This window comes from Fistularia commersonii, unplaced genomic scaffold, assembly GCF_037954325.1.
Source record: "Fistularia commersonii isolate RoL2024-O1a breed Wild unplaced genomic scaffold, RoL_Fcom_v1.0 HiC_scaffold_98, whole genome shotgun sequence".
NCBI lineage: Eukaryota > Metazoa > Chordata > Actinopteri > Syngnathiformes > Fistulariidae > Fistularia > Fistularia commersonii.
In genome coordinates this window covers 6,398-27,500 of record NW_028234056.1, presented here as the reverse complement: position 1 = coordinate 27,500, position 21,103 = coordinate 6,398, and positions in this window count along the sequence as shown.

Below are 21,103 nucleotides of genomic sequence, written 5' to 3'. Positions count from 1 at the left end.
CGCGGGGAATCCTTTACCAAGCTTCCACAACAACGGCGAGAATCTCGTCGCTTCGGCCGCCGTTAGGAGGAAGGGGGGGGGGGCATTAAGGGGGAGAGAGAGAGAGAGAGAGAGACATGGAGATTTTCTCAGCCTCTCATTCTTTTTTTTTTTTTTTTTTTTTTAATTGAACATTAATAGTACACACAAATATACAAATGTACAAATAAACGTGGCACGGTAGAACTGAATGTCAATGAAACAACCAGGGATGAGGAAGAAAAGGACATAAGGACAAGTTAATAGTGTTAACGGTTTGTGAGAAATTTATAATGCTTGACCAAAAAAGAAATTAAAAGGAAATAATTAAATAAATAGATGGACAAATTAAATTAAAAACGAAAAAAAAAATTGCAAGGGGAATAAACCATGTTATTTGGTCTGCGGTTTACAAGGAATTTCAGACATCAAACTGTATGTTTTTTGGTTTTTGGATTTTTCCATAAGTTTTAAGGATTTTTTCTTTTTTAATTATTCAAAATCGTTTATGAAGAAATTAAAATTTGGGGAACATTGCTGCATTCTGTTTTTGTGAACGAAGAACTTGGCCAGGCCAGGAGATCTGTGAGTTACCCCTCAATACCGGCTGGGTCTTTTACGGAGGAATAATATGTGTGGCACGTCTCTTGCTTTGCAGAACTGGAAGAAGTTAAGTTTATTATGCTAGACAAAAAAAGAAATTGAAAGGAAATAATTAAATAAATAGATAGACAAATGAAATTAAAAACGAAAAAAAAAAATAGGAGAAACATTACTTCCGCTCCTCCAATCCTCTGTTTCTCAGCTCCACCGCTCCTCCGCTATTGGCCCTGGTACCCCCGATCCTCCGAACTCAGGCGAATTGCGTGACGTGCTTCTGCTATTCTCCGCTCGTCCGCTTTTTCCGCTTTGGGGCTTGGAACCCCTGAACCGCTGGACATAAGCGAATCACGGGCAGGATTTCTGCCCTCCTCCGCTCCTCCACTCATCCGGTACAGGCCCTGGTACTCCATGTCCGCGACCCCCTCCACCTTAACAAACTGTCACAAACACACACACACACACACACACATACACACACGCACACAAACACACTTACACACACCTTAACTCATCATAGCTGTGCTAATAGCATTAGCCAAAACACATCCACAAGCACACAAACATGATCTCATCCACTCATTCACATGTGTGTGCCCAGAGGTCCGGGAGCTCCATGTTGTAAATGGGCGGTACTTTTACCTATAGGTGGCGCTACTGCTATATCAGTGTGTTACGTCTGTGTGTTTTTGCGTCTTAACAAAGGAAGAAGAACGTTCCGTGTTTTTTTCTTTCATGCTGCCTGCAATAAAGTTCGTTCTTAAAATACAATAGGTTATGGGCCCAGAGTGTCTCTAAAAGGCTGGATTACACTGAATATTTTGTGTGATAGTGAACAGTATTGTGGGAACTCACAATGGAGGACAAGCTGTTTATCGACAAGCTGAGCGGACCGGAGAATTGGGCAACGTGGAAGTTTCAAATGGAACATCTGCTAAAGGCTAAAGGACTGTGGCGAATGCTAACAGAGGAAGACACATTAGCCCCAGATGCTAACGCAGCAGCACAGGGTGAGTTCACGAAACAGAGAGAGAAAGCGTTCTCTGTGTTAGTGCTCAATGTAAGTTCATCCCTGTTGTACCTGATTACAAACTGTAAGACTCCCAAAGAAGTGTGGACTACACTGAAAGATATTTTTGAAAGAGACACGCTGGCAAATAAACTATTTCTGAAGAAGAAATATTTCAGGTGCGAAATGAAGGAAGGAGATGGTTTGACTGAGCACCTCAAACAAATGAAAGAACTGACTGACCAGTTATCAGCAATAGGAGCTGTAATTGAAGAGGAAGACCAAATTGTAACATTGTTGGGAAGTTTACCACCAAGTTACGCTACAGTTGTCACTGCACTGGAAACAAAGATTGACAACCTGACACTCAAATTTGTTCAACAAGCGTTAATCGATGAGGAACAAAAGCGAGTGAATGCTAATGATTACAGTGGTGGTCCTTCAGGTGGTGCAGCAGCAATGTCATCACAGGTGTGTGGCAATCTGCAGGATCGCTCCAAAGCAGTGGGAGCAGGACAAAGCACATGGAGATGCTATAAATGTGGGAAGGAAGGCCACATTAAACGTGACTGTCCAAGCTGGAAAAACAAATCAAAAAAGAAAATCCACAAAGCTAAAAATGTGGTGTGTGAGGATGAGGATGGTTCATCTGAAAGTGCCTTTGTAGCTAGAAGGGAAAGCTCAGAAAAACCACATCAGTTTGAGTGGTTAATTGATTCTGGAGCATCAAAGCACATGACATGCGAGCAAGGAATTCTTAAGGAATACCAGCAGTTCTCAAAAGAACAGTCAGTGAAGCTCGGTGACGGCAGGGTGGTTGATGCCCTGGGAATTGGAAATGTCAACATGACAATGACCTTCAAGTCAAGCAAGGTAAAAAATGCTACGATGTATGATGTGCTGTATGTTCCAAAACTTTCTGGGAATTTATTCTCAGTGGGAGCTGCCACCAAAAAGGGAAATACGGTTCAGTTTAAGAGGTCCTGCTGCTACATTCGTGGAAAAGATGGAACTCTTAAAGGAATGGGAACACGAAGAGCTGATGGACTATATCAGCTAGATGTGAAAGGAAATGAATCAGTCACTCACAGTGCATCAGTAGCTGCTATCTTGTGGCACCGGCGCCTCGGTCACACTACCAAGCTGAAGGAACTAAAAGGTCTGGTGAACGGAGTGGACTTCTCTGCAGACAAAGAAGTTCCCTTCTGTGAAGGATGTGTGGAGGGCAAGCTGGCTAAAAAGCCATTCAAGTCGATTGGAGAAATACGTTCCGAGCGCAAGATGCAGTTAATTCATCGTGATGTCTGTGGTCCCATGCAAACTGAATCTATAAGTGGATCCAAATATTTTGTGACTTTCACAGACGATTACTCAAGATGCTCCAAGGTATACTTCATGAAACAGAAGAATGAAGTGCTGTGTAAATTCAAGGAATTTGAGAAGACATTCACAAATGAGTGTGGACTAAGCATCCAGAGGCTGAGAACAGACAATGGTGGTGAGTACACCTCAAGGGAGTTTCAAGAATATTTGAAGGTTCAAGGCATCCACCATGAAATGACTGGACCTCACTCACCACAGCAAAACGGAGTTGCTGAAAGAAAAAATAGAACACTCGTTGAAGCAGCAAGGAGCATGTTGTCTCATGCTAAGTTACCAAAGATGTTCTGGGCAGAGGCTGTTGCCACAGCAGCTTACATACAGAACAGGCTGCCTACTTCTGTCCCGAAGGGAGAGACACCGTACCAGAGATGGTGTGGGAAAAAACCTAATGTGGGTCACGTGAAGGTGTTTGGCTGTATTGCCTATGCACTTGTTCCAGATGAAGAGAGAAAGAAGCTGGACAAAAAGACTGTGAAGCCGCGCTTCGTGGGATATGCAAACAATGCCAGAGGCTATCGCCTGTACGATGAAGAGAAGAGGAGGATTCTGATCCGTCGAGATGTCGTCTTTGATGAATCCAACTTTAACTTGAAGCAGGAACCGAAAGTACACTGCACAGACACCGAGATAACTATGAAAATAGATGAGAGTGAAACAAAACATGACGAAGTCACTGTTGAGAGCACTGTCAGAAAAAATGACAGAATCAGAAAGCCTCCAATAAGATTTGGATATGATGAGTTTGCTGATGTAGTGACTGTTGATCATTATGCAAACATGTGTTGCGTGACAGAGCCACTCTCACTAAAAGAGGCAATGGAGAGTCCTCATGCAAAAGACTGGCAGGAGGCAGCTGACTTGGAATATGAGTCACTGCTGGAAAACGAGACATGGGACTTAGTCGACTTGCCAAGAGACAGAAAGGCAGTAGGATCCAGATGGGTGTTCAAAGTCAAGCATCGCAGTGATGGAAGAGTGGAACGATACAAGTGTAGACTCGTTGCACAGGGCTACACACAGTTGTATGGCGCTGACTATGATGAAACGTTTTCACCAGTGGTACGATTTAGCTCTATTCGTACATTACTGTCCTTTGCTGTTCAAAAGGGTCTACATGTCCACCAGATGGATGTTGTAACTGCATTCCTCAATGGACACCTGGAAGAAGAAATATACATGGAGCAACCTGAGGGCTTCATCAAACCAGGGCAGGAACATCTGGTATGCAAACTAAAAAAATCAATCTATGGACTGAGACAGTCTCCTCGCTGTTGGAACAAGGCTTTTACGGAGTTCATGATGGAAATTGGATTCAAACAGAGCACATCAGACCCCTGCGTGTTTGTGAGATCAAGACAAGAGCTTGAAATACTAGCAGTTTACGTGGATGATTTGATCCTGATTACAGAGTCCACTGAGAGCATGGACGAGCTCAAAGCAGCTCTCAAGGAGTGCTACAAGATGAAAGACATGGGTGAGCTGTCCTACATCCCAGGCATCTCTGTCATCCAAGATAAAGAAAAGAATCGTATCATTCTTCAGCAGAAGCATTACATTGAAGCCATACTTCGGAAGTATGGAATGGATAATGCAAATCCTGTGGCAACTCCTGCAGATGCCAACGTCAGGCTAAAAAGGAGTGATGGTGTCAGTATGTCAGTGCACCAGCATACCTATCAGTCAATGGTTGGAAGTCTGCTGTATGCTGCCATGGCGACAAGACCGGACATAGCTCAAGCTGTGAGTGCTGTGTCGAAGTTCAATGCAAATCCAGATGCTTCACATCTGACTGCTGTAAAGAGGATACTTCGATACTTGAAAGGGACATTAAATCTTGCTCTGAAATATGAGAGCTCAGACTCCGGAGCTTTAATCGGATACTCGGATGCTGACCGGGCTGGAGATCAAGATGATCGCCGGTCAACAACAGGCGACATCTTCCTTCTGAGTGGAGGAGCAGTAAGCTGGCTCAGCAAGAAACAATCAACAGTAGCACTTTCAACAGCAGAAGCTGAATACATCTCACTCAGTCAAGCAGCTCAAGAAGGAATCTGGCTGAAACGACTACTGTGTGATCTCGGTGTAGAGTCTGTGTCCACAGTGATCCTTGAAGATAACCAAGGAGCCATCGCAATTGCAAAGAATCCTGTAAATCACTCCAGGACCAAACACATAGACATTCGCTACCACTATATCCGTGAATGTGTGCAGAATGGACAAATTGAACTGCGATATTGTCCAACAAATGATATGAAAGCGGATATCTTTACCAAGCCACTCGGTAGACAGAGATTTGAATATCTCAGGGGCGAGATCGGACTCTTTTTTGTTTAAAAATGCTTGACAGGTGTACGAAGAACGCTGCCGAGTCAAAGCGATTTCTAAAAAATGTGAAAAAGAGTTCCAGTATAACCAATGTGATAGGAATACTGTCTTAAAAATGGGGTGTTAAACAAGTTTACAGTTTTTGTTGTCGTGGAAGAACACAGCTTTGAAATATTATTTTCTCAGGACTTGGTGCTATTGGTAAAAGTAAGTGGGAGTGTTGTAAATGGGCGGTACTTTTACCTATAGGTGGCGCTACTGCAAAATCAGTGTGTGACGTCTGCGTGTTTTTGCGTCTTAACAAAGGAAGAAGAACGTTCCGTGTTTTTTTCTTTCATGCTGCCTGCAATAAAGTTCGTTCTTAAAATACAATACTCCAGTCATACGTCCGGGGAATCCATGTCCGCAGAAGGCTCCCATTGGCCGGTCTAAGGGGTCCTGCTGCCTCAAAGATTCCCCGCCTTTGAAAAGAGAAACATTACCTCCGCTTCTCAGCTCAACCGCTCCTCCGCTATGCGCCCTAGTACTCCCGATCCTCGGAGCTCAGGCGACTTGCGTGACGTTCTTCTGCTCTCCTCCCTTCCTCCGCTTCCCCGCTCCTCCCCTCCTCCGCTATTGGCCCTGGTACTCCCGCCCTGGAAGCCCGAACCGCTGGACATATGCGAATCACGGTCTGGGCTTCCGCCCTCCTCTGCTCTTCCGCTCCTCCGCTCCTCCCCTCCTCCGCTATTGGCCCTGGTACTCCCGATCCTGCGAACTCGGGCGAATTGTGTGACGTCCTTCTGCTCTCCTCCCCTCCTTCGCTTCTCCGCTCCTCCGCTTTTCCGCTTTGGGCCCTGGAACCCCGAAACGCTGGACATAAGCGAATCACGGTCCAGGCTTCTGCCCTCCTCCGCTTCTCAAGTCCTCCGCTCCTCCGTATTTGGCCCTGGTAATCCCGATCCTCCGAACTCAGGCGAATTTCGTGACGTGCTTCTGCTCTCCTCCGCTCCTACGCTTTACCGCTTTGGACCCCAGAACCCCCAAACCGCTGGACATAAGCGAATCACGATCCGGGCTTCTTCCCTCCTCCGCTCCTCCGCTTTGGGCCCTGGAACCCTCAAACCGCTGGACATAAGCGGATCACGGGCAGGGCTTCTGCCCTCCTCCGCTCCACAACTCATCCGGTACAGGCCCTGGTACTCCATGTCCGCGACCCCCTCCACCTAAACAAGCTGTCACGCACACATACACATACACACACACACACATACACATACACACACACACACACACACACACACACACACATAAACACGCACACTCACAGACTTTAACTCATCATAGCTGTGCTAATAGCATTAGCACATCCACAAGCACACAAACATTATCTCATCCACTCATTCACATGTGTTTGCCCTGAGGTCCGGGAACTCCAGTCATACGTCCGGGGGATCCATGTCCGGGGAAGGCTCCCATTGGCCGGTCTAAGGGGTCCTGCTGCCTCAAATCTTCCCCGCCTTTGAAAAGAGAAACATAACGTCCGCTCCTCCAATCCTCCGCTTCTCAGCTCCTCTGCTCCTCCGCTATGGGCCCTGGTACTCCCGATCCTCCGAGCTCAGGCGAATTGCGTGACGTGCTTCTGCTCTCCCCCCCTCCTCCGCTTCTCCGTCCCTCCGCTTTACCGCTTTTGGCCCTGGAACCCCCGAACCGCTGGACATAAGCGAATCACGGTCCAGGCTTCTGCCCTCCTCCGCTCCTCAGCTCATCCGGTACAGTGCCTGGTACTCCATGTCCGCGACCCCCTCCACCTAAACAAACTGTCACGCACACATTCACACGCACACACACGCACGCACACACACACACACACACACACGCACACATACACACGCACACACACACACACACACACACACACACACCTGAACTCATCATAGCTGTGCTAATAGCATTGGCCAAAACGTATCCACAACAAAAGAAACATTAGCTCATCCACTCATTCACATATGTGTGTGCCTAGAGGTGCGGGAGCTCCAGTCATACCTCCGGGTGATCTATGTCCGGAGAAGGCTCACATTGGCCGGTCTAAGGGGTTCTTCTGCCCCCAAGCTTCCCCGCCTCTGAGAGGAGAAACATTACCTCCGCTCCTCCGCTTCTCAGCTCATCCGCTCGAGGCCCCGGTACTCCCTGTCCGCGACCCCCCCCCACCTAAACAAATTCACACTCACACACACGCACACACACACACACACACAGACACACACACACACACACACACACAAACACACCTTAACTCATCATAGCTGTGCTAATAGCATTAGCCGAAACGCATCCACAACCAAACTGTTGCGTTTAAGTTCGCAGCTTCTTCGTTTTCCATGTTTCGGAAGGAATTCACAAGTTTGCCTTGTTTGAATCGTCTTTTATTTTCTTCTTCACAGCTCCGGGAATCAACATCGGTTAGCCATGGGACATGTACAGTACAGAGTGAGGGAAAAATTCCCGCCAGCACCGCTATACCAAAAAAAAAACACTGACGTAGAAGTTAACGTCAAGTTAGCTGAACAGTCGCGAAAAACTAAAACAAGTCCCAAACCTTGTCATAAAGTGCCATGCATTTCCTGAGAGTAGATACAAATACAACATATGTATACTAGAATGTAAACTCAAATAAAACTAATGAGATCACCTATCTCAACACCCCCTCTTGATCTCAACATCCAAAAAAAAACTTTGGACATTTTAATTTCCAAAGAACCACTTTTTGAATTTTTCTATTGTTACCTTTGTCATGAGTTTTGTCGAGATGTCTGCCAACATGTCCTCTGATGGACAATAGATAAGATTTATTTAGCCCTCACTGAGTGCTTCACGAATGAAATGATATTTTACATCAATGTGTTTTGACCTTTGTCTGTTTACAGGATTCTTACTCAGTGCGATGGCCCCCTGATTGTCTCCGTAGATTGTTGTGCAACTGTACATTTTGTTGTCCATACCGTTTAACAGTTGAGACAGGTACATGTTTTCTTGTGCGGTGGTGGCTCGGCCGATGTATTCAGCCTCACATGTTGACAGGGCCACTGTGGGCTGTTTCCTTGACTTCCATGCAATGGCTGGGCCTTGTTTTGTTAAACTGAAACAGTAGCCTGTAGTGCTACGTCTGTCTTCTACAGATGATGCCCAGTCTGAATCACTGTAAGCTATCAGGTTCAAATCCTCCTTATTTGTCTTGAAACTTAGTTCATAATCAGCTGTCCCCTTCAAATACCTCAGAACATGTTTTGCAGCTACTAAGTTTTCTACTTTTGGCATTGCCAGATTCTGTGATAGTTTGCTCACTATCCAGCTGATATCAGGTCTGGTGCAAGTCATGGCATAAATAAGACTGCCTACAATCTCACGATATTCTTTGGGGTCGACAGGTTCACTTTGCTCATTTTCATCAGCTACAGGGATGCCCTCTAATTTTTGCTCACTTGGAGTAGATCTTGCTTTACATTCTGACATTCCAAATCTCTCTAGCATTTTTAGGATGTACTTTGTCTGGTTCATTTTGATTTCATCCCCCTTTTGTTCAAATTGTATGCCCAAAAAATATGATAGTTTCCCCAGGTCTTTCATGTTGAACTTGAATTTCATGTTCTGTTTAAATGTGCTGAGTGCATCATTGCTGCTTGCGGCAATAATTAAATCATCTACCCAAATTATTACAATGATTGTGTCACCATTTTCCGTCTGTTTTCTGTACACACAGTGGTCAGAGAGATTTCTCACAAAGTTGTCCTGTTCTAAATGGTCATTAAGGAGTTCATACCAGTTTCTTCCTGATTGTTTCAGGCCATAAAGAGATTTCTTTAATCTATACACTAGTTTCTCTCCTGTTTCTGACATCATTTCAAACCCTTCTGGTTGTTCCAAGAAAATCTCCTCATGTATAGGAGCATGTAAATATGCCGTCTTAACATCCATTTGATGGACAATGAGGTTATTTTGTACAGCTATCTGCATTAGTGCCCGCACTGATGTAATGTTAGCTGTCGGTGCAAAAGTTTCATAGTAGTCTATGCCTTCTGTTTGATTGTAACCCTTAGCTACATATCTGGCCTTAAATATTTGTCCTCCTTCAGCATTTTCTTTAAGGGCAAATACCCATTTTCCTCCAATTACTTTTCTCCCTTCAGGTAAAGTTGTCAGTTCAAATGTGTCATTCTGTTTAAGCGAGTCAATCTCTTCCCTCATGGCACAATTCCACCCGGGTGCCAGTGGTGACTTCAGTGCTTCACTATAATTCTGTGGGACTCCGCACACAGTCCTGTAACAGTAATCAATAGTTGTATGATTTTTATCATTGTTAATATAGTCTGTCTGATCATCCTCTAAATACCTTGGAACGACCCTTTTTCGTCTAGGATAGCGACTGGTTTGATTATATCTGGGTTTTATGTCTGACCTCGTCTCTTTTTCATTTTGGACATTTTCTGCTGTTTCTTCGTCATGTGACACATCTGCGTTAGTACTCTCATCCTCATTTTGTATATGGTTGTCTGTTTTATTTTCACTTTGTGACACATCTATACTGGTTTCATCTGTAGATTCTGTGTCTTCATATCCCTGGATTTCTGTCTCATAATCATCAGTTTGTGTTTGTTGTTCAATTCTTCCCTTTTTGATCAATTTCACCAGTCTCTGTTTTGACACTTTTTCTGTAAGTGGATTATAGACCAGGTATGAAGGGCTTTTCTTACTGTATCCCACAAATATTCCTCTTTCACATCTGGGATCCAATTTCTTAGTGTCATGTTTGTATGCATAACACTCAGTTCCGAATATCCACATTTTTGAAAGATTTGGCTTTCTCCCTGTTAACATGAAGTATGGGGTATTTTTGTGTCTGTCATTGTAACATCTATTTCGAATATGGGCAGCGGTCTGGACAGCATAAGGCCACAAAACCTTTGGTAATCCTTTTGCTATTAGCATACACCTTGCCATTTCAAAAAGGGTCCTCCATTGTCTTTCTGCTGTCCCATTTTGATGGGGAGAGTATGGGGATGATGTTTCATGTCTTATGCCTTTCTCCCTTAGAAGAGATTGAAAAGCATTTCCTGTGTATTCAGTCCCGTTGTCTGACCTGATACATTTGACACGACCATACGCTGCGCTGTCAGCAAGGAACTTCTCTGTTGCTAATGTAGCTTCACTCTTGTATTTGAGAAAATATACAAATACTGCCCCTGAATAATCATCTGTGAATGAAATGACATACTTATGCCCTTCTTGACCAGCTGGTTCAATCGGGCCTGATAAGTCAGTGTGTACCATTTTTAGGGGTGCATCAGCTTTTGCATCAGCTTGCCTGTTTCTGCTATTTGTGAATTTTCCCTCCGTGCATACGTTACAGTCTACGTTACAGTCTACCTTGGTCTGACCTGTAATCTTCATACCCTCGACTAAGTTTGGTCATTTTAATACATCTTTTACATTGCAGTGTCCCATAATCTCATGCCATGTTTTGACATCACAAGTTAAGTTTACTCTATCTCTGGACATCATGTCATTTACTGTATCATCATAAAGTTGTTGATAATTTACCGTTCTTATGTAGTAGAGTCTGTCACATTCCTCAATGCTGAAAATTGTTCCTTCTTTGGTTATGAGTCTGTTCTCTCCTTCTTTGAATATCACGCTGGCTCCATCAGCTGTGGCTGCCTTCACCGATATGAAGTCCTGAGGATATGATGGGATGAATAAGGCTCCCCTTAAGGTTACCAGGACAGGTTTTCCTTCAATGTCCTGGAGTAACACTTCTGCATCACCTCTTTTTAGTGCCACTTTGTTTCTTCTGGTCCCGTCTGCTAGCTCCATGTAATGTTTGTTTGGGTTGAAAAACTCATCAAATCTTATGAATTTGTCTTCTTGTGTTATGATGTGTGATGTAGCGCCACAGTCTACCATCAGTCCATTTTTTCTGATATTTTCCGGAGGGACTTTTTGACTGACCTTGAATACAAAAGTTTGCTCATCTTCCTTATCTTTGTCTTGGATGTCTGTGTTTTGTTTGACCGAGTCTTCTTTGGGCTTGGATTTTCTTCTGCATGTCTCATCGGTGTGGGTTGTGCTTCTGTGATAGCTGCACCATTTTGGCCCTGATTTTTGGTGACAAGCTTTTGCCATATGGCCACGGTTTCCACATCCATAGCAGATCACCGTTGACATGTCCACTTTCATTACATTGTCTGATTTGGTTTTGCTGTCAAACTTTTCAGTCTCTTCATAACTTCTTAGTTTACTCTTGAACTGAATAAACGTCATTTCTTCACTGCTCTGAGTTACGTGAATGACGAAGGGCTTGTACGGTTCTGGAAGCCCTTTCATAACCATAGCGATCATCAGCTCATCACTTATCACCTGTTTTGTGTTTCTCAGAGCGGTGACTGCCTTTTCTGCTCTGATAATGTAATCTGTTATTGTTTCGTCGGGTTCCTTCTTGAGTGAGCATAGTTCGCTGTACAGGGAAATAATTCTGGGCTTACCCTGGCTGGCGTAATGATCCCGTAATATTTTCAAAGCTTTTCGACCGTCATCTGCGGCTTCCCTCATTACCAATGATAGACTTTTATCATCGAGGAACTGGATAAGCTCAGCGTAGCATTCTGCATTTTTATCTGGGTCGGGCTCAACAGTTGAAAGTATTGTCTCTTTCAAACCTTCGAGTCGCATGTGTCCCAGAAACTTTACTTCCCAAAGCTCGTAGTTGTTTTCGTCTCCATCGAAAACCAAACGTTGCCATCTTCCTCCTTTTGTTCGTTGCCTGGGCCCATAACCTGTTGCGTTTAAGTTTGCAGCTTCTTCGTTTTCCATGTTTCGGAAGGAATTCACAAGTTTGCCTTGTTTGAATCGTCTTTTATTTTCTTCTTCACAGCTCCGGGAATCAACATCGGTTAGCCATGGGACATGTACAGTACAGAGTGAGGGAAAAATTCCCGCCAGCACCGCTATACCAAAAAAAGAACACTGACGTAGAAGTTAACGTCAAGTTAGCTGAACAGTCGCGAAAAACTAAAACAAGTCCCAAACCTTGTCATAAAGTGCCATACATTTCCTGAGAGTAGATACAAATAAAACATATGTATACTAGAATGTAAACTCAAATAAAACTAATGAGATCACCTATCTCAACAGTCCTTATGTCCTTTGCTTCCTCATGCCTGGTTGTTTCATTGACATTCAGTTCTACCTTGCCATGTTTATTTGTACATTTGTATATTTGTGTGTACTATTTATGTTCAATTAAAAAAAAAAAAAAAAGAATGAGAGGCTGAGAAAATCTCCATGTCTCTCTCTCTCCCCCCCTTAATGCCCCCCCCCCCTCTTCCTCACGGCGGCCGACGCAATGTGATTCTCGCCGTTGCTGTGGAAGTAGGGTAAAGGATTCCCCGCGTCGGTGCAAGCGATGCGTTTCAAGGCGTATTGCATGTGTGTATGGAGGGGGGGGGTCTACAGGATACCGCAGGCCGGCAATGGTGCACCTTCTGCGGACATCGATCACCGAAACGTCGGCGTGGAGCTCCCGGAGCAGCCGGCGTGTACATGTGAATGAATGGAGGAGCTAATGTGTGTGTGGTGGTGGTGGTGGTGGGGGGGGGGGGGCGTTTCGGCTCGACGGGAAAGAAACCAAATGTGTCACAAATGCAAAAGTTTGGTGCTGTGTGCTATGCATACAAGCACAACAAAAAGAAACTTGACTCAATAGGTGAGAAGGGAGTTTTCATTGGATATGACAAAAATAGTCCAGCTTATTTTGTATATTATCCAAATAGTGAAAGAGTACTAAAACAGACTGCTAAAATTTGTGTCGAACCCATCTCCAGAGCAACAAACCCAGACAGAGATGAGCTCAGACCAGGAGGATGATGATGATGATGATGATGATGATGATGATGATGATGATGATGATGATGATGATGATGATGATGATGATGATGATGATGATGATGATCAGTTAGACATTTAAAGAGGCAAGGAGTTCCCTCAATGCTGACAAGTGGATGAAATCTATGGACGAAGAGATGGAGTCATTGAGAGAGAAGAACACTTTTACCCTAACACAGCTACCCCAAGGCAAGTGTGCAGTGGGGGTGGGGGTGGGGGGTGGGGGGCGTATGCGCTAAAAAGAAATGAAGATGGCACAAACAAATATAAAGCTCGGTATGTTGCTAAGGGCTACAGTCAAAAGTATGGCACGGATTTCGAGGAAACATTTTCTCCAACAGCAAATATGACAAGTGTGAGGGTGTTTATGCAGAAATCAGTTCCGGAAAATTTGTTCTTACACCAAATGGATGTAAAGACAGCCTATCTTCATGCACCCATAGATTGTGAGCTCTGTGTAGAACAACCAGAAGGGTATGAAGTGACAAATAAAAAACAGAAGCTGGTGTGTAAACTTAAAAAGTCACTATACGTCCCTGAACAAGCCGGTCGTCATTGGGATCTGATGCTCCATTCTTACTTGATTGACAATGACTTTATTCAGAATGAAGCAGATCATTGTGTTTATGTCAAAGAAAACCAAAATGACAAGGTCATCATCATAATATGGGTAGATGATTTAATCATAGCTGCGAGTGATGAGGAAGTAATGAAAGAGGTGAAAATCATGCTTACAGCTAGATTTAAAATGAAGGACATGGGCAAAGTGATCAAAATCAATACCCAGAAAATATGTCAGTCAGAAGAGTGTGTTAAGATGTCACAAAGAAAATATGTGGAAAGGTAGCCCTACAGTATTGTCCAACACAAGAGATGCCGGCACATGTTATGACAAAGCCTGCATCACAGTTTAAGTTGTTGAATTTTTCAAAGTTGTTGTTTGTTGTTTGGGTCATGAGTATTTTATTTTGATGTAAATGGGCAAAGATACCAATAATATGAGAGCAAGTAGGGGCGTTGTTAACTGAGAAATATGCTCTCAATTATTTTCCGTTTTATTTCCAAGGGCCAGTCTCAGCTTCCGGTCAACAGGATCCCGCAGACCGGCCAAGGTGCACCTTCTTCGGACACGGATCCCCGTGACGTCGGCGTGAAGCTCCGGGAGCACCAGACATGCACATATGAATAAGCGAAGGAGTCAACTCCATAAGTCCTCCACTCAGGGCCTCGGTGTCACTGAATCGAGCAATTTGGTTTTTAATGTTTAAAAATCGGCTTAACATTGAGGTGGAAAACACAGCGGTATCGTTAAAATACAGTAACAGGGTGATAACATCCATGTAAGAAGTGGAGGGGGATTTATTGCAATCACGGCCCCACTCGTTTATTCCTCTCATACACAGCGGCCAGATCACCTGCTGGAGCTCCAAGCGCTGTGCACAGTCGGATGCCGCCATCTAGCGGACATAAAATGTAAGGAAGCGGAGGGAGAAAGCCATCCGGTGTTCCCCGAGTAGCGGCGACGAACGAGTTTAGAGCCGTGGAGAAGGTTTGCTTTGGGTAGATGATTTAATTATTGCAGCAGAGTGTTGCATGGTTTTCAGGGAGGAGTTGAGAAAGGGTCTGGGTGGTCAGGGAGAGCTTCCAGATGATTGGACAACAACAGCTAGTGTGATCAGGGAGACAGGTAGAAGAGTACTTGGTGTGTCATCTGGAAGGAAAGTAGATAAGGAGACTTGGTGGTGGAATGAGGAAGTACAGGAGTGTATACAGAGAAAATGGTTAGCGAAGAAGAAGTGGGATACTGAGAGGACTGAAGAGAACAGACAGGAGTTCAGGGAGATGCGGCGAAAGGTAAAGATAGAGGTAGCAAAGGCAAAACAAAGGGCTTATGATGACTTGTATGCTCGGTTGGATAGTAAGGAGGCTGAAAATGATCTATACAAGTTGGCGAAACAGAGAGATAAAGATGGAAAGGATGTACAGCAGGTCCGGGTGATAAAGGACAGACAGGGAAATGTATTGACAGATGCTAGAAGAGTGACAGGAAGATGGAAAGAGTACTTTGAAGAGCTGATGAATGTGGAAAATGAAAGAGAGGCAAGGGTAGAAGAGGTGATTATTGTAGACCACAAAGTAGCAAAAATGAGTAAAAGTGAAGTGAGGAAGCCATTGAAGAGGATGAAGAGTGGAAAAGCAGTTGGTCCTGATGATATACCTGTGGAGGTGTGGAAGTGTCTAGGAGAGGCAGCGGTAGATTTTCTGACTAGATTATTCAACAGGATCTTAGAGAGTGAGAAGATGCCTGAAGAATGGAGACAAAGTGTGATGGTGCCTATTTTTAAGAATAAAGGGGATGTGCAGAATTGTGGCAACTACAGAGGGATAAAGTTGATGAGCCATACAATGAAGTTATGGGAAAGAGTAGTGGAAACTAGACTGAGAGCAGAAGTCAGCATTTGTGAACAGCAGTATGGCTTCATGCCTAGGAAGAGTACTACAGATGCAGTATTTGCGTTGAGAATGCTAATAGAAAAGTACAGAGAAGGCCAGAGGGAGCTGCATTGCGTTTTCGTAGACCTAGAAAAAGCATATGACAGGGTGCCAAGAGAGGAGCTCTGGTATTGTGGAGGTATTATCTGGTATTATGAGGAAGTCTGGAGTGGCAGAGAAGTATGTTAGACTGGTGCAGGACATGTATGCCAGCTGTGAGACACTGGTACGGTGTGCTGTAGGGGTAACCGAGAAGTTCAAGGTGGAGGTGGGACTCCATCAGGGATCAGCTCTGAGCCCCTTCTTGTTCGCAATGGTGATGGGTAGGCTGACAGATGAGGTTAGACAGGAATCCCCATGGACCATGATGTTTGCGGATGACATTGTGATCTGTAGTGAGAGCAGACAACAGGTAGAGGAAAATCTAGAGAGGTGGAGGTATGCTCTGGAAAGGAGAGGAATGAAAGTTAGTCACAGCAAGACAGAATATATGTGTGTGAACGAGAGGAACTCGGGTGGAGCGGTGAGGCTACAGGGAGTGGAGATCAAGAAGCTGGAGGATTTCAGGTACTTAGGGTCAACAGTCCAGAGCAACGGAGAGTGCGTAAAAGAGGTGAAGAGACGGGTCCAAGCAGGTTGGAATGGCTGGAGAAAAGTGTCAGGGGTACTATGTGATAGAAGACTATCGGCCAGAATAAAAGGAAAGGTGTACAAGACAGTGGTGAGACCAGCGATGATATTTGGACTAGAAACTGTTCCAATGACCAAAAGACAGCAGACAGAACTAGAGGTTGCAGAGATGAAGATGTTGAGGTTCTCTTTGGGAGTGACCAGGATGGATAGGATCAGGAATGAGTCTATCAGAGGGACGGCACATGTTTGATGTTTTGGAGAGAAGGTCAGAGAAGCCAGACTGAGATGGTTCGGTCATGTACAGAGAAGAGATAGTGAATATATTGGTAGACGGATGCTGGAAATGGAGCTGCCAGGCAATAGGTCTCGAGGAAGACCAAAGAGAAGATTTATGGACGTAGTTGGAGAGGATATGAAGGTAGCTGGTGTGAGAGAGGAAGATACAGAGAATAGGGTTAGATGGAGAAGGTTGACTCGCTGTGGCGACCCCTGACGGGAAAAGCCGAAAGAAGAAGAAGAAGATTTCATTATTGCAGCAAGCAGCAATGATGCACTCAGCACATTTAAACAGAACATGAAATTCAAGTTCAACATGAAAGACCTGGGGAAACTATCATATTTTTTGGGCATACAATTTGAACAAAAGGGGGATGAAATCAAAGTACATCCTAAAAATGCTAGAGAGATTTGGAATGTCAGAATGTAAAGCAAGATCTACTCCAAGTGAGCAAAAATTAGAGGGCATCCCTGTAGCTGATGAAAATGAGCAAAGTGAACCTGTCGACCCCAAAGAATATCGTGAGATTGTAGGCAGTCTTATTTATGCCATGACTTGCACCAGACCTGATATCAGCTGGATAGTGAGCAAACTATCACAGAATCTGGCAATGCCAAAAGTAGAAAACTTAGTAGCTGCAAAACATGTTCTGAGGTATTTGAAGGGGACAGCTGATTATGGACTAAGTTTCAAGACAAATAAGGAGGATTTGAACCTGATAGCTTACAGTGATTCAGACTGGGCATCATCTGTAGAAGACAGACGTAGCACTACAGGCTACTGTTTCAGTTTAACAAAACAAGGCCCAGCCATTGCATGGAAGTCAAGGAAACAGCCCACAGTGGCCCTGTCAACATGTGAGGCTGAATACATCGGCCGAGCCACCACCGCACAAGAAAACATGTACCTGTCTCAACTGTTAAACGGTATGGAAAACAAAATGTACAGTTGCACAACAATCTACGGAGACAATCAGGGGGCCATCGCACTGAGTAAGAATCCTGTAAACAGACAAAGGTCAAAACACATTGATGTAAAATATCATTTCATTCGTGAAGCACTCAGTGAGGGTTAAATAAATCTTATCTATTGTCCATCAGAGGACATGTTGGCAGACATCTCGACAAAACTCATGACAAAGGTAAAAATAGAAAAATTCAAAAAGTGGTTCTTTGGAAATTAAAATGTCCAAAGTTTTTTTTTGGATGTTGAGATCAAGAGGGGGTGTTGAGATAGGTGATCTCATTAGTTTTATTTGAGTTTACATTCTAGTATACATATGTTGTATTTGTATCTACTCTCAGGAAATGCATGGCACTTTATGACAAGGTTTGGGACTTGTTTTAGTTTTTCGCGACTGTTCAGCTAACTTGACGTTAACTTCTACGTCAGTGTTTTTTTTTTGGTATAGCGGTGCTGGCGGGAATTTTTCCCTCACTCTGTACTGTACATGTCCCATGGCTAACCGATGTTGATTCCCGGAGCTGTGAAGAAGAAAATAAAAGACGATTCAAACAAGGCAAACTTGTGAATTCCTTCCGAAACATGGAAAACGAAGAAGCTGCAAACTTAAACGCATCAAGGACATTCGTTCTGTATGTAATCAGAAGTTAATAGTGTTAACGGTTTGTGAGAAATTTACAATGCTAGACAAAAAAAGAAATTAAAAGGAAATAATTAAATCAATAGATAGACAAAATAAAAAATTAAAACGAAAAAAGATTGCAAGGGGAATACAACATGTAATTAAGTTGGCGATTCACAAGGAATCTCGGACATCAAACTGTATATTTTTTGTTGTTTATATATAAAAATATACAAAACAAACATATGTTGTTTGTTGTTGTTTATTTTTGGGATATATTGAGGAATATTTGTTGGAAAGGAGTCACAATCGCTTTTTGATAATGTCGAAGTGTATAGGTGGCTATAGAATTTAAAGATTTCTGTGGAAATTATAGCTTCATCTGTAATTTCCTTGTTGTTAAGACGGGCTTCCGCTTTGCTCCGCTCCTCCGCTCCTCCGCTCTTCCGCTCCGGGCCCTGGAACTCCCGATCTGCGGGACTTCGGTGAATTCCGGGCCAGTCTTCTGCTCTTCTGCTCTCCTCCGCTTCTTCGCTCCCCCGCTTTGGACCCTGGAACTCCCGAACTGGGCCGGGCTTCTGCCCTCCGCCTCTCCTCTGCTCATCCGCTCCAGGCCCTGGCACTCCCTGTCATCCAGTCATTCGCATGTGCGAGCCCGGAAGTCCGGGAGCTCCACTCAAACGTCCGGGGGATAAGGGTAAGGGGTCCTGCTCCCCCCCCCCTCGCCGCCTCTGAGAAGAGAAACATCTCCTCCGCTCCTCCGCTTCTCAGCTCCTCCGCTCCTCCGCTGCGGAACCAGGTACTACCGATCCGCCAGACTCAGGTGAATTGCGGACAGGGCTTTTGCTGTCCTCCGCTCCTCCGCTTTGGGCCCTGGAACTCCCGAACCGCTGGACATAAGCGAATCAAGGCCGGGCATCTGCCCTCCTCCGCTCCTCAGCTCATCCGCTCGTGGCCCTGGTACTCCCAGTCCGCGGGAACCCCCCCCCCCCCCACCCACCCACCCACCAAAACAAACTCTCACACACACATAAACACACGCACACACACACACACACACACACACACACACACACACACACCAACATACACACACACACACACACACACACACACACACACACACACACACACACACCTGAACTCATCATAGCTGTGCTAATAGCATTGGCCGAAACGTATCCACAACAAAACAAACATTAGCTCATCCACTCATTCACATATGTGTGTGCCCAGAGGTACGGGAGCTCCAGTCATACGTCCGGGTGATCTATGTCCGGAGAAGGCTCACATTGGCCGGTCTAAGGGGTCCTGCTGCCCCCAAGCTTCCCCGCCTTTGAGAAGAGAAACATAACTCCGCTCCTCTGCTCCTCCGCTTCTCAACTCCTCTGCTCCTCCGCTATGGGCCCTGGTACTCCCGATCCTCCGAACTCAGGCGAATAGCGTGACGTGCTTCTGCTCTCCTATAAGCCCCTACACACTTCAAACACGGCTGTTATCACCCTGTTACTGCATTGCAATGACACCCATTTGCTTTTGATCTCAGTGTCTGCCACCGTAAGGAAAAAGCGGGGGGACGGGGGGGGGGGGGGTGACGGGAGACATAAGGGCATTCGTTCTGTATGTAATCAGAAGTTAATAGTGTTAACGGTTTGCGAGAAATTTTTAATGCTGGACAAAAACAGAAAATTAAAAGGAAATAATTAAATAAATAGATAGAAAAATAAAATTAAAAACTAAAAAAAAAATTGCAAGGGGAATACAACATGTAATTAAGTTGGCCGTTCACAAGGAATCTCAGACATCAAACTGTTTTTAATTGAACATAAATAGTACACACAAATATACAAATGTACAAATAAACATGGCAAGGTAGAACTGAATGTCAATGAAACAACCAGGGATGAGGAAGCAACGGACATAAGGACATTTGTTCTGTATGTAATCAGAAGTTAATAGTGTTAACGGTTTGTGAGAAATTTACAGTGCTAGACAAAAAAAAGAAATTAAAAGGAAATAATTAAATCAATAGATAGACAAATAAAAAATTAAAACGAAAAAAAAATTGCAAGGGGAATATAACATGTAATTAAGTTGTTGTTTTTTTTTTTCCAAAAAAAAGGAATCTCAGACATGGGTAACTGTATATTTTTTAGTTTTTGGATTTTTCCATAAGTTTTAAGGATTTTTTTTTATAATTCAAAATCGTTTATGAAGAAATTAAAATTTGGGGAGCATTTTTGCATTCTGTTTTTGTGAATGAAGAACTTGGCCAGGCCTAAAAGAACATTGACACAGAGTTCATCTGTTATGTTGCTTATAAGTAAACCAAATGTGATATCATCTTTTGAGAGGGAAACTGGTGACGATGGAATGAGAATGAGAAAAAATATATGGTCAATGGTTTCAATGTTGTCTTCACAAAATGTACAAATATTATCTTCAAAAGTAAAGCGTACCCGCAATAATTCCTTAGATGGGTAGATGTCATTCATAATTTAGAAGTGGGTCTCTTCTTGCCTTGGGGGGTATGGGTAGAGTCAGACACATAGTTTGCAGCGTGGCAGTCGATTCCTTATCAAATTTATTTCAAATATTATTTTTGTTTTGACGTCCAGGGAACAAGTTTCCTGTGAAACATGTCCTAATAAAGGAGTTGCTGCACTTTCTGTCCAGAATTGAGATTCCCTGGAGTGATAGTCGGGGTAACTGTGGTTGTACGGTTCGGTGCGTCATTATATTTTTGGTCAGGAATACAAATTGTTGAGGCAGTGCGTTTCGTAACTTTATCAACTCTGATATGGGAGGCTTAAATCTGTGTGTAGTACAGAACTGTTCATAGTCTAGACGACTGCCATTGTCA